Here is a 15,248-nt window from a genome sequence, read left to right as displayed (position 1 = left end):
CTTATTTAGGTATGCTTCCTGTTTTCTGGCCAAGTTGAGGAAAACAAGAGACTGGGGTGGCAGGACCATCTGAAACTGGCAAGAACTAGATCTTGCCTGCCCGACACATGCAGAACCATTGACCTCCATCCTCTGGGTGACCCCAGAACTCTTCTCCCACCAGGCAGAACCAAACTGTAACGGCTCAAGATTGGGGGAAGGCTTTCAGATGCGAGGGGTTCGAGCTTAAGATCAGGTTTGAGAGACCCCCCTTTTTAAAGTGAGCAAGGGCAGAAAGTCTGGACTACCAGGGGAACATCTTTTTGGGCCAGGCCAATCAGCAAGCTGGTCCCACCTCAAGAGTTCCTGAAGACCCCAGACTCGATTTACTTCACCCATATAAACTCCTTGGGCTATTGTTCTGTGAGCCATCTTGGCGACGCAAGTCCCGGTGTGCTCCATTGCTTGGCCAACCAAATAAAGCTGCTTCTTTCGCTTTCACCAATTTCATATCTCTATGGCCGTGCCGTGCAGACCTGGAACAGACCGGTTACAACTTCATCCAGCCACTGGGGTACCATCAGCAAAGAGTAACCATACCAGCCCAGACCAACGGCCCCTCTCAGGAGCTCGCATGAGGAACATCAGATCGAACATCTCTTTTTTATCACTTTGCTTCCCCATGGAAAAGATGGTTTACCCATTACAATTTCCTCATCTCCCCATGCCCACCCCCACGATAACACACCACACACATATGTACTCTATGCTCTCATACACTCCTTCCTCATCTCTGCTGAGTTAACTCTACCTCAGGTTATTCCTCATCAGGAAATCTCTTAAACACACATGTTCTGTAAATGCTCTCATTTTTTCCTTTGTTAGGGCGATCTGTAAGCCAAAAACCAAGTACCTATATCACACAGAAGAAATGTCATAAGCTTTGAAGTCAAACTGACAAAGAAATAAAAATGTTACGCTTTCTTTTTCCTTTTTTCAATGCTGTTTATCGTACAATTTCAACATACTGTACTGCTTTCTACTCTTTCTTACAGACATAAATATTTCAGCCACAACATGATCTTATGGGCTAGCCTAGAACTCTAACTCCTGTACTGACCCAGAGAATCAACCAATCAACTTACAAATTAACTTTCATTTTATAGTATGCTGGAGCCCTGGTAGCACAGAGGCTGGCAGTTTGAATCTACCAGCTGCTTCTTGGAAACCCTATGGGGCAGTTCTATACTCTGTCCTATAGGGAGTTGGGAACGACTATATGGTAGCTAGACCTGATTTTCCAAACGGAAACCACAGATAAATCTCAAAAAATTAAGACTGAATTGTGTGGCTATACAGTCACTGAAAAATAATTTGATATAAACCCACTGCCGTCGAGTCAATTCTGACTCATAGCAACCCTACAGGACAGAGTAGAACTGCCCCATAGAGTTTCCAAGGAGCGCCTGGTGGATTCGAACTGCCGAACCTTTGGTTAGCAGCCATAGCACTTAACCACTATGCCACCAGAGTTTCCTAATTTGATATATGTAACAATTTAAGAATCATATTTGTGAAAATGAGATAAGAGCGGGAGCATGAACCATCACCCCTCTCCTGAACTCTAGTCTCTTTCTGCTTGGATATTCTACTCTCACTTAAAACGGAACATGTCTAAAGCAAACTCATTCACTCTCCAAAATTTCCTATTCTATTCCCTGCCCCAGGTTCAGAATCTTAGTGTCAACCATGACATTTCCTCTTTCCTGCAATGTGCAAGCTTGGACTGTGTACTACCTAACGTACAGAGATCAATAAATTACATCCCCTACTCTTAAAGAACTTAAAATCTGCACTAGAAAAGAGGACAAGTAACACTCAAATAACTAAGGTACAGGTACGCTACAAGGAAACTGTCAAAGGTGTTAGTAATCAATGGGGGAAAAATCACTTTAGGTTAGAGAGATTAAGAAAGGTTTTCATGAAGATGGCAGTTGAAATATGTTTGGAAGATGGGTAGGACACTGCTAAGACAGGCACCAAGAAGAATGAGAGGGTGTTTAAGCTGAGAATAAATAATGTAAGCAAAGGCTTAGAGATAAGAATATAGATTGTATTTATAAAACAGAAAGTAATACAGACGGGCTATCATGTAGATCCATGTAGGAAAAAGAGTAGGATCTAAGGTTGGACAGGTAAGTTAGAGCCATATTGTGAAGGGTGAGTGTCTTTTGTTCTTTGGAAAATGAAGAGTCGCTGAAGGCTTCTGGTGTAAGCACATGCAGTGGTTAAGAGAAAAAACTTTAGAGCTAGATTTCCTGGGTTCAAACCTTGGGTCTTGCACTTATCAGCTATGTGACCTTGGGCACATTATTTAACCTCTCTGTATCTTGTGGGGATAATAACAGCACTTACCTTATATAGGGATGTTGTGAGAATTAACTAATCTATTTAAAGTTCTTAGAATAGTATGTCACAAAGTAAATGTTATGTAAGTATTATTATATTTGTCCTTTAGAAAGAAAAATTTAGCAGCAATGTATAGAAATGGACTGGAATGGAAATTTCCCTGCCTTCTACCTTTACTCATCCCACTCTACCTTCAAGGACAAACACTGTCCAAGTCTTCCTAACTATTTAAATGCTCATTATTAAATGCATCATCTGTTAAACTCTAATTCCATTTCCTTCCTGACCACCTCATCATAGTTTATCATATATTTGACGCTTATTATTTCATATATATGTTGTTGTTACGTGCTGTTGAGTCAGTTCCGACTCACAGCGATCCCATGTACAACAGAATGAAACAATGCCTAGCTCTGTGCCATCTATATTTGAGTCTACTGTTGCAGCCACTGTGTCAATACATCTCGTTGAGGGTCCTCCTCTTTTTCACTGACCCTCTACTTCACCAAGCATGATGTCCTTCTCCAGGGGCTGGTCCCTCCTGATAACATGTCCAAAGTACATGAGACGAGGTCTTGTACTTCTTTTAAGACAGATTTGTTTGTTCTTCTGGCAGTCCATGGTATATTCAATATTCTTTGCCAACATCATAATTCAGATGCATCAATTCTTCTTCAGTCTTCCTTATTCACTGTCCAGCTTTGCACACATACAAGGCAACTGAAAATACCATGGCTTGGATATTTCATATATACATATATATGCACACACGCACACATATAAAAACACATATACATACATACATATGTGTGCATACACACACATGTAGCACTTTATCTTCCCAGAATATAAATTCCTCGAAGAAAAAACATTTTTTCTCTTGCTTAAATGTAATCCCTCTGATTATTTAGTACAGTTCCTTACAGACCACAGATACTTCAATAAGCATTTGTGGCGAGACTGGAATAAAGTCAGGGGTATGAAGGAATACCTATGGGAAGACTTAAGGAATATTCATAGTAAACTAAAGACTTTGATGGTAATTTATAAATGAAATGGTCGTATCTTTGATAGTCTAAGAGGCCTTTGAGATCTCTGCCTTTGGAAGTTAGTGAGACCAGCAGAATTGATCTGAGCATGGCCTATCTAGTATTATAGCTGAAACTATACCCAGCAATATTCCAGGTGAATAACTTACTGAGAATACATTGCAAATAGGGAGACCTATGAAAATTTTGCAATTCTGCTCTCCCATTTTCTTACTAGACCCAACTAACTGCATTTTTCTTTACTCCTATTTCATCTCTAATGATAGTAGTATGTGGTCCCTAGTTGAACAGATCTATATTAAAAGTCAACAGCTGCCTTCTTGCTCACATATACAACAGCAAGTGTCAAAATGCCAAATGTGACCTTTTATTTATAGCAAAGCTAGTATAAAAAAGGGTAGCCTTTTCCTAATTAAAAAAAAAAAAAGAGCAGTGATTCAAAGAAATGTCAGTTTGCTTCAAAACTGAATTGGAATCATACACTGTGCAACTTCACGTAAGCAAATGATACACATTTGTTGTTACACACAACTGTATGTAAATATCGCTGATTAAAAAAAAAAAAAACCCACTGCCGTCGAGTCAATTCCAACTCATAGCAACCCTACGGGACAGAGTAGAGCTGCTCCATAGAGTTTCCAAGGAGCGCGTGGTAGATCTGAACTGCCGACCTCTTGGTTAGCAGCCATAGCACTTAACCACTACGCCACCAGGATTTCCAAATATCACTGATCGCAACACTCAAATCCATATGCTCTTTATTTTGTCAACTCTAAAGCAATAAATCCCAAAGGAACATCATATTTTACTTGCTCATGGCGTATCTGGTAAGGAGTCTCTTCCCCATAATTTACAGCTAATGAGAAAATACACAGTAAAGTTTACATAGGTTTATTATTAAAAAGTGACTTTGATCCAGATGCTTATTTTTAGGTACCCTGATATTTAAAGATCTATAGGTTCTCTCACGGCTCTTATCTAACCTCTCTAGTATTTCCACAATACCCTTGTTAAACATTACTTTTTATCAGTCTATGCTGGATAAAGGATGAAATATTGTTGCCACTATTCCCAATCTGTTGTACTACCGACTGGACCAGGTGTTGTAAATATTAAACTTTTTGGCAGCTAGCTGCTAGTTAGGCAAAGAATTCTAGAATGTACTTGGAAATAAACATGTAGCTTCAGAGCTTAAAAATAAAACATTCTGACAACGAAAAAGAAATCAATGTCATGTTTACATAAACCATCACAAACAGGCAAAGCTATAAATACGAAATTTATACCTATATAAAGTCACTGCTGTCGCTGTACAATCTAATCTCCTGGAGGAAGGAAATAACACAAGGTCACCACGTAAAAAAATTATCCATTTAAGCGGCATGATGAAACCCTTATTTATAACTCAACAATAACAATTTCATAAACAGCAACACTTCATTAAGTGTCTAAATTTCCCCTGTAGGATTATGCAATATGGCCCACTACTTAAGTATGCATTGAAATGGTGTAAGGAAAAAAAGAAAAATTCAGTTGCATTACAGAAGCTAATGATAACTAGAAAAAAATATTTTATCCTGTAAACTAGAACTGAATGTTCAGTTATACTGCTTGCCAGGTTTCCATAAAGATGCAACTATCTGATATGTTTCAAACTGATTTTCAGACTTTGAGGCACACTGACTTGACATTCTAACTGTAAAGCTCATAGATCATCAGCTCTTGGATATACTCCTTTAAAAATACTTCTGAACTAAATGATTTTCACAGTGCATTGTGGTTAATACTCTCACCTACAGGAGAACAGGCTGTGGGGGTCTGAGCCTGCCATTTAGCAACTGGAAGTGCTAAAAGATACATTAACCTGATCTGAATAATATAATTTCTATTAATAATAAAAACCCTCAACTACAACTTGCCTAAGATCAATTACATGGCTGGCAAATAGTGATGTCTTAGTCATCTAGTGCTGCTCTAACGAAAATACCACAAGTGGATGGCTTTAACAAAAAGAAGTTTACTTCCTCACAGTAAAGTAGGCTAAAAGTCCAAACTCAGGGCGTCAGCTCCGGGGAACCGCTTTCTCTGTCAGCTTCTCATCAATCTTCCCCCAGACTAGGAGCTTCTCCATGGAGGGCCCCTGGGTCCAAAGGACATGCTCTACTCCTGGCACTGCTTTCTGGGTGGTATGAGGTCCCCAACTCTCTGCTTGCTTCCCTTTCCTTTTATCTCTTAGGAGATAAAAGGTGGTGTGGGCCACACCCTGGGGAAACTCCCTTTATATTTGGATCAAAGACGTGACCTGAGCAAGGGTGTTACATTCCACCCTAATCCTCTTTAACCACAGGCAGCGATTATGATTTATAACACATAGGAAAATCACAAAATGGAGGACAACCACACAATACTGGGAATCATGGCCTAACCAAGTTGATGCATATATTTGGGTGACACAATTCAACCCATGACAGTGGGACTGGGATTTGACTACAAGTTGGTTTGACTCCAAAACTTGTGTGTCCTTTACAGTATGCTAGGCTTCCCTTCACTTAGAAAACCTCTTTAATCAGTTCAGAAGCATATACAGTAAACCCAATACACTTCTTGGTTTTGGTACTGGCTGTGCAGTCTCTTCTCAGATTGGACCCAGCCGAGTTTCAGGAATATTCAAACACAGACACCCCATGTTGCATTAAATCTCTTCCTGGAAAAAGACAGGGTATAAGTAAATATATAAGATGGACAACTGGACAATAAAAAAGAGAAACAGTAAAAATTTCAGATGTTTTTATCTCTTATACAATAAGTAATTCTGACTAACATCTGGGTATTTACTATGTGTCAGGCCAAGTGCTAAGTCTTCACAGGATGTATTTTAATTCCTTACATTACCCTCTGAGATACGTTTATCATCCTCATTTTACAGCTGAGAAATCAAATTCCTTGTCCCAAACCATAAAACTAATAAAAAGGGAACCCAAGAACCGAATCTAGAAATCTGATTCTAAATCTTCACTAACCACTTTATTACACTGCAACTCGGATCCGAACCAAGTATTTATCAGGAAAGGGGTTAAATAACTACAACATTGTTTTAGAACACACTAGGCTGGGCAGTGGAGATCTAATGTATATGACTATTTCTATGCCTGCTCTGAAAGGGGCTCTGGCAGCCAAGTGATAAGGCTTCAGCAAGTATGGCCAGTTTAACGAATGCATCGGCAGTCATCACTCTGTAATTTCTTTTCCTGCATTTCCTTCCTTCTAGCGATTTCCATTTCCTCATGCCATACTCTGGGTCCCAAATTCCCTTCCTCCAAAACATATAGGCCTACTAGCTTATACCCTCCATACTGAAGTGGCTACATCTCTTTGGTAACAGCAAAAACAGATGACTTTTGGAATTAAGGTTGTAAAGGAAATAAATGCTTCGTTCAGGAAATCTAATCTCATATTGGAAAATCTGGTCTAGTCAGCGTATCATAAACAATTTGAAGCTTAAAGCATGTTCCGTGAACACTAAAAAGACTGCTCTTTGGGTTTTTATTCAAAGTTCTTATTACCTGATATGCTGAAATAAGTAATACTGGTAATGTCACTTTAAAAAAAGTTCTTTGTACCCCTTTACCATTATGAAGAAGTGTTAACCTCAGAAGTAAAAAGAATTTACTGACTCAAGTGTCCATCAACTGTCGAATGAATAAACAAAATGTGGTGCAGTCATACAATGAAATACTAAATGGTAATAAAAAGAAATAAAGTACCGATTCATGTTATAATATGGATAAACCTTGAAAACATTATGTCAAATGAAAGAATCCGGCCACAAGGCATCATATATGATTCCATTTATATGAAATGTCTAGAATAGGTAAATCCATATAAACAGAAAATGAATTAGTGTTTTCCTACGGTTGGGGGTGCGGGAAGTTGGAGGCTTGGGGTGACAGCTAAGGGGTGAGAGGTTTCTTTTTGGGATGATGAAAAAGTTCTAAAGTTGACTGTGGTGATGGATGTACAACTGACAATATATAAAAGTCACTGAACTGTACACTTGAAATGGGTTAATTTTATGGTTATGTGGATTATATCTCAATAAATCTGTTTTAAAATCCCCCCCCCCCCGGCCCCGGGGAATAAAAAAGCCTTAAAAGGCCAATGCATTTTGTTAAGGCTTTTTAAATGAAAGAACACAACATCAAGATTTTTGCCTTCCTAGGTAACCAAATTTTGTCCTTCTCTACAAGTCATGTCTAAAGTGATTTACAAAACAAAGTTCTAGGTAGGTTTGCTCACCTGTTTAATAACTTATGCTACAGAGCCCCTGTGTGAGAAAACACCTTTGTGATCATTGAAGTTGTCACAGTTCAGGGGAAAGGGGCTTATTATTTAATAGTTTTCTAGTATTTAATAAATAGGTCTGCTTGAGCAGCTTGTAATTTTACCATTTTAAACCAAGGATCTCCAATTTACAGGCCAGATCTACTTGTAATAGTTCTTGAACCCCAAGACCACAGACCTTTATCTAAGGTTTACCAGAATTTCCTGTGGAGAAGGTAAGAGAAAGGGCAATGACAACCACTCTCTATCCCAAGTCTTTCACTTCCCCAAAACCAAACCAAACTCATTGCCGTGGAGTCCATTTCGACTCACAGTGACCCTACAGGACAGAGCAGAACTGCCCCATAGGGTTTCCAAAGAGTGGCTGGTGGATTCGAACTGCCAACTTTTTGTTTGCAGCCTGAGCTCTTAACCAGTGCGCCACCAGTGCTCCTTCACTCTTCCAAAACCAAAAACCAAACCCGTTGCCGTCAAGTTGATTCCAACTCACATAGGACAGGACAGAACTGCCCCACAGAGTTTCGAAGGAGTGCCTGGTGGATTCGAACTGCTGACCTTTTAGCTAGCAATCTTAATACTTAACCACTACACCACCAGGGTTTACACTCACTTTCCCAAGCACCTGCTAATCTTCAGATTTGAGGAAAAAGAAAAGTAACTCCTCATAAAATGTCAGATATCTCCAGCATTTTAAACAGGTAATGACTTTTTTTCATTCCTGATTTTTCTATCCATTAGGGGCAGGGATGAGTGGATGGGCGAGTGGAGGGGAGAGGGTTGGAAGAGGCGAGAGAGGGAATTCTAACACATAATACTCCTAGCTTCTCTCGTCCTCATTCGTTCCTTCCCAGGCCAGAAGAAATGACTTCATTTGATTGGTGAGTTTAGGAGAAAAAACTGTGCCAACTTTTTGCCATTGGGAACAAACTGCCCATAGAGAGCAGGCATTCACCTCTGTTCTTTCATGTTGGAAGTTTTATAGGGATGGGTCCCCCAGTCTTGTCTGAGATTGGATAGTTAAGCGTCTGTTCAGTTGTGAGGTCAAGTAATAGGAAGCCTGCCTGCCCACAGATAGAAGCCATACTCTCCAGTATCACCTTTATCAGTAATAAAGATAAACAGATATCTTTGAGACTCCTTAAACACTCTAACATCTAAATAATTAAAAAGAAAAATTATGAAAATATTTTCAGGAATAAATACACTAACCCTAATTTAGCTATGAAAAACTATAATGTGAATATGATAACCAACTCTAGAGAGAGAAATTTTGATTAGACAAAAGGGAGGAGTTCCTTCATGTACTTAAAGAGACTTTTGGGAAACATTCCAAAATCTTCATAAAGAACACCAGGCAAATCCATCTAGGATGATTTACTCACTGAAATTCCTGCTGTAAGGAGATGATTTCTTAGTAAAGGAGTCTGGAGTCTGTAGATCATTTAGATTTACCAGATGCAGCTTTGCTTGACTGCTGACCTTATTAAAATTAACTCACTAAAAAATACTCCCCCCCAAAATGTCTGCCTCTTTACAGATGAGAAAGTAGCAATAATGAGGTTAAGAGACTTGTACAAAGCAAAGGCTATCACTAACACTGAAACCCAAGTCTCCTTTCCCTCTTCTGTAATCTGGCAAAAATGCAGCCACTGAAGAACTTTAATCTCACTTAAGAGAAATCAAAGGTGTGCATACACAAGATATAAGCAATACTTCAGGAAGAGAAAGGCGTGTACAGTAGTGAACCTCAGGCACTGCCATGTGGCAGAAATGGCAGAAATGACTGGTCTACACTGGCCAAATGTAAAGAGCAAAAGGAATCGCATCAAATAACGCATGTCAAAGTGCTTCACAAACTATATAAAGCACAATGACCCAGCAATTCCACTCCAAGGTATATACCCAGAAAACCTGAAAGCAGCAATGTGAACGGTCACGTGTACACCAGTGTTCACTGCAGCACTATTCGTAACAGCCAAAAGGTGGAAACAACCTAAATGCCCGTCAACAGATGAATGGATAAGCAAAATGTGGTAGAAACATCCAATGGGTACAACTCAGCCAAAGAGTAATTAAGCCCTGATACATGACAAAACACAGATGAGCCTTAGGGCATTATGCTGAGAGAAGTGAATCAGACACAGAAAGACAAATACTGTATGATAGCACTTATCCAAAATAAGTAAATATATAGAAACCAAAAGTAATTAGTGGTTACCTGGGGTGACAGGGAAGGGGCAAGAGGGCTTTTTTTTCTTTTTTGCTTGGCGCGCATTGTAGGTATGTTATGGGTGGTGGGATAGATGAAAAAAAGAGAGTGAAAAAGCGTACACAACTTGAATGTAAACAATGTCACTGATGTGTACCTATAGAGACTGATGAAATGTTTTATGTGTTGCTGAGGATATTACAATTAAAAAAAAAAACAAACTACAAAACACTATAAGAAATGAAAGATATTGTTATTGATGTTGGATTCCAGTAACCAGCAGAACTATGACCTCAGCATAGCAGAATTATGTAATTTTGACATTATATTTACCTAGTATTTAACATTTCTGGTTACATTAATAGAAACTGTTAAGGGTCCTTACAGAAGTGCCCCCCATGTACTTTCCTCACACATGTACTATCTTTTTCTGTTTCATTATGTTTTCAAAAGTTTGTACATAATCCACAAACTATTAGAACTGGCGCAAAGATTCTTACCACACTCAGTTGAAAACAAGAGGAATGTACTTTCTCTGCGTCTGGACCAATACAATAAAAACAAGCCAAAACCTGTGCCAGTCTGAGGCACAGTCCATAATCTTCTAGTAATATAGCTTATTAGTCAGGATTTTAGGACGTTGTTCTATTCAGTTTTAGTGTTTTTTTTTTTTTCATTATTATTTCATTTCCCTCTGTGTTGGCGCAAGTAGAAGGTGAGGAGAAAGACCAGAATATGGAGATGTGAGACTAGAAGAGGAGGAACAGTATGGAGTGACAGAGGAAGTCCAATGCCAAAAGGCAAGACAAATTTATTTAACTTGTCTAGACCTTCCTTTATTATTCTTGATGTTTTTTATTTCCAAGAACATATAATAAGGAAAACATTCCAGTTCTCACAGTAACAAGTTCTGGATTTTAATTTCAAAACTGAGATTCTGACACCTGTTATTAAAAACCTGGAAGTAAAAATAACAGCAACAGTAATATCTAACTTTTTGAGTGTTACTATGTGTCAGGCACTGTTCTAAAGTTTTACATGTTTTAATTGTCACAGTAACCCAACGAGATAGGTACTGTTACTATCCCTACTTTACAGAAGTGGAAACTGAGACACAGAGAAGCAAAATAACTTACCCTATGAGTCGGAATCGACTCCATGGCACTGGGTTTTTTTTTTTTTTTTTTTTTTTTACTAACTTGTCACAATTAGTAAGTGATGGAACTTGGATATGAATCCTGGAACTTTCCCTAGTAGTCCACTGCAGTTGTTTGCAAACTGTATTCTGCAGAACCTTTCAGTTCTAGGAGTTCTACTTTCAAAATATACTTCATCTATTCTTAAAACTACAATGCAAACATCACAACCAACTTTTCTACACTGTATATAATGCACTGAAGGGAAACAACACACTAAGTTTTGCTGCCAGATTAAGTCCCTTTTGTGTAGGTGTTGGAGTAGAATCAACTTGACGGCACTGGGGTTTTTTTTTTTTTTTTTTTTTTTGGAGTAAAACTAGAGTTCCACCACCCCTGAGATCTTATTTGGACTTCTCTCCACTGATTTTTTTTTTTTTTTAAACTCGACTGCATCTGTCTGCTCAAGTAAAACTATGCTACCCATACATACCTGTTACTGTCGAGCTGATTCCGACTCATAGTGACCCTATAGGACAGAATGGGACTGCCCCACAGGGTTTCCAAGGAGAAGCTGGTGGATCTGAACTGCCAACCTTTTGGTTAGCAGCCGAACTCTTAACAACTGCACCACCAAGGCTCCAAAAACTATACTAGCTCAATCAAACACCAAGCAAAGTTCAGGTGCATCTTACCGCAGTTTAAGAGCACAACAGTGAACAATTTAAGTTTTTTGGGGGGGGTTTATTGTCTGATATTAAAAGTAATATATTAGATATGATTTTGAAAAATTTTCTACTACTCCTACTATCCTATTGTCTTTCTAGCCATAGACTATTTAACAGAAGGGTACTCTGAGATGACAAATGAAGCTATTAGAAAAAAATCACCTCTTCCACTCCATCTCAGCCACTGTTACATTATGAACCTTGTCATCAGAAGAAAATGGTCTACCTTCTAAAACACTAATCCAAATGGTCCTCTCTGTGTCCACAGTCCCCTGCCCTTCTATTCTGCTGTATCAGTCACTTCCACTCTAACTGATCTTCACTTTTATTGGGTCCATTATTCCACTGACCATATACTATCTGCTACTTCACTGACCAACCTGTCAGCTCTTTCCTTTTACTCTCTATCCAGCTAAGATTATATGAGCCATCTTTACTATGTTACTTTGGCCAGTACCTGAAACACCTTTGTCCTTCTATCATTTTGTTACATGTATCTAACAAACCCCAGCCATGAGTGAAACCTACTGGCTTTCAATTCACCACACTGGTGCCACAATAGCTGAGCCGTGCTATAAACAGTTGCTTTTGAGTTGACACCAACTCATGGCTACCAGAAGGTCAAATAATAAGGCAGAGAGATTATCATACCATGACCACCAACTTCACCTAAGCTTCAATACTGCTAGGTAATCCTACCATGTCTCTGGTTCGCATGTTCTCTCTGCAATGACTACTCACTTATTTCAAACATTTTCTACTTCTTTCAAACCTTGGACTTCTGTCCCTTCCATCTCTGTGGCAACTCACGGCAGATGACTTTCCCTACTTTGAAGGAGCTGTACTCCTTGCTTTCTTACCAATATAATAGAAAAGGTATTCCCTTTTCTTTGCTTTGAATGCTGCTCCTTTCCATCTTCTCAGAAAGGTTATGCTATTAATTACCACTTCCTTCTTTTATATAGGAGACCCTGGTGGCATAGTGGTTAAGTGCTACGGCTGCTAACCAAAGGGTCGGCAGTTGGAATCCACCAGGCGTTCCTCGGAAACTCTTTGGCGCAGTTCTACTCTGTCCTATAGGGTCACTATGAGTTGGAATCGACTCGATGGCACTGGGTTTGGTTTGGTTTCTTTTATATAACATTTCCCTCTCTCAACTACATCTTTTCTATGAGCATTTAATATATTTTATTTATTGCGTCTCCACCTCAAACTTCTTTGCAAAAAGGGTCTTTCTGCTAGAACAGTGAAACCGTTTTCCCCAAGTATGTAAAGCCCCAAAGAAAGCCTTATAAAAGGAGTCACTACACATGTAATTAGGATAAAAACAATCATGGGCTGGATGGTACACATATAACTGTACAAACTAGTAGTAACACTGGCATCCCCTACATTTTCAGAAACAAAGCCCATAGTATCACCAAACTCTAATTTGTTCTGATACTTTTTTTTTTTTTTAACGCTTTACAATTAAGAGCTCTGCTAAAACTGTAGGGCCAAGAAGAGCAACAGAATTCTTTAGAGTGTTATTTTAATAACCAGTAAATCTGACAGTGTGATTTTGTATTACTAGGTCTGGATTGGGGGAGAGAAGGGAGGGAGGAGAAAGCAACAAATGTCCCAGCTACAGTTTTTTTCAAGAGCTAAAAATACTGCAGGATACAGAACAATAAGTGATACTCAAGAAGTTTGACAGAGTAGCGATACATTTTTATTATAAATGATTCAAAGAGTTTGACATGTTCCCCTGCCCCCACCCAAAACTATTCCCTTCACCTGCACTTAACGGGCAGTTTAAAAAAAAAAAAAAAAGATTTCTTAATTCCAATCAGCTCTCGTGACATTAAAGGTTTGATCTTACAGGTGTGGGTGAAGTATGAGCGTGTGTGTGTGTGTGTGTGTGTGTGTGTGTGTGTGAGAGAGAGTGTGTGTGTGAGAGTGTGTGTGTGTAAGAGTGTGTGTGTGAGTGTGTGTGTGAGAGAGTGTGTGTGTGTGAGAGAGAGAGAGTGTGTGTGTATGAGAGAGAGAGAGAGTGTGTGTTTTTGTGTGTGTGTGTCCCCAGCTGAAAAAAAGAATGCATGCTCGGTCACCTGAGATACCCTTCAGAGCCACGCTTGTCTCACCTGCCTAGAGCTCTGTGGTGTTTCAGCAGACACTGCTACTGCTGTTGGGCTGAATGCAACTCTAATGTATTATTTACTTTTTTAGCTACTATTTTTACTGAGATCCACCGCAGCCCTGGTGGCCCAGTGGTTAAGCCTTGGCTGCTAACAGAAAGGTCGGCGGTTCAAACCCACCAGCCGCTGTGCAGGAGAAAGATGTGGCTGTCTACTTTCGCGAAGATTTACGGCCTCGGAAACCCTTTGGGCAGTTCTACTCTGTCCTACTGAGTCGCTATGAGTAGGAATCCACTCGACGGCAGTGGTTATTTGTATTCAGATATGTAAAGCGTTTTGAGATGCGCCGGAATGAAAGATGCTCCATAAAATGAAGTTTATTATTAGTATTATTATAGCTCCCGAGGCTAAAATAAAACAAAATTATAATCACATACATTTCAAAGGGGAAATCGGAAGCCACATGGGTCTCAAACATTGCCAGGCGGGCCGGGGATGGAGGGAGGGGGACCGCTCCAGGCCCCATGCCCCGGCCAACACCTCCAGCTCTCCGGGCACCAATCATTCACCCCGCCTCTCCGGCTCGGTGCCCGCCGCCCTGGCACCTGGCGCAGGGCAGCAGCTTCCTGGGGTGGTCACACCTGACCCCCTCGCCCACCGGCGCGTCTCGCACAGCCCGCACAGGGCCTCGCCCCCAGCCCCCGGACCTCGTGCTCCCAGCCCAGGGCTCTGCCTGCTTTCCAATTCCCTCGCCGGCGCCTCAGTTTACCCCCGTCTCGCACCTTTACACTTTTTTTTCCCCCCTTTAATCCAGAACGAAGCTCGTGCCTCCTCGGTCCCTCAAGTCGGCCGGCTGCCGCCCCCACCCTTCCCGGTCCGGGACCGGCCAGGCTCTCTCCGTGCCTCGGCCACTTCTCACTCCGCCTCGGGGGCCCGCTCCCGGCCGGCCGCGTCCTCTCCTCCGTCCCCTTCTCCCTCCCTCAGCCCCGGCCGCCCTTCCTCCGCAGCCCGGGTCTCCTCTCCACCCCCTTCTTCCTCAGGCCGGCCCCCGCCGCGGACCCTCCTCCTGGGTCCCCCTCCCCTGGCTCTGCCCTCGGCCGTCCCCCGCGCGCCCGCCGCTCACCTGCCGACTCCCCGGTGTTGATCCAGTCCGGGTTGGCGATGCTGGCGATGGCGAAGATATCGGCGGCCAGAAAGAGACATCCTGAGATGATGGTCAGTTTATCCATCTCCCCGCCCCGCTCCCCCCACCCCCCGAGCCCCGGGCAGGCCGCGGCCTC

At 41.0% G+C, this 15,248-nt stretch overlaps 1 long non-coding RNA gene across 2 annotated transcripts in view; it reads right to left on the bottom strand.

Annotated features, from left to right (window-relative positions):
• Positions 1-15,202, bottom strand: part of LOC111753039 (uncharacterized) — a 74,301-nt gene extending 59,099 nt beyond the window's left edge. The window contains exons 1-2 of one of the 2 annotated variants that reach the window (XR_010323650.1): positions 15,092-15,202; positions 335-515 (exon numbers count right to left, since the gene is read on the bottom strand). This is a non-coding gene — a long non-coding RNA (uncharacterized LOC111753039). The remainder of the gene's footprint in view (positions 1-334; positions 516-15,091) is intronic. The other variant, XR_010323653.1, reaches the window with a different exon arrangement.
• Between the last annotated feature and the right edge of the window lie 46 nt (positions 15,203-15,248).

The sequence above is a fragment of the Loxodonta africana genome, chromosome 12 (genome assembly GCF_030014295.1).
Source record: "Loxodonta africana isolate mLoxAfr1 chromosome 12, mLoxAfr1.hap2, whole genome shotgun sequence".
Lineage (NCBI taxonomy): Eukaryota > Metazoa > Chordata > Mammalia > Proboscidea > Elephantidae > Loxodonta > Loxodonta africana.
The sequence above is the reverse complement of the archived record's forward strand: the minus strand, read 5'-3'. Positions and strand labels throughout refer to the sequence as shown.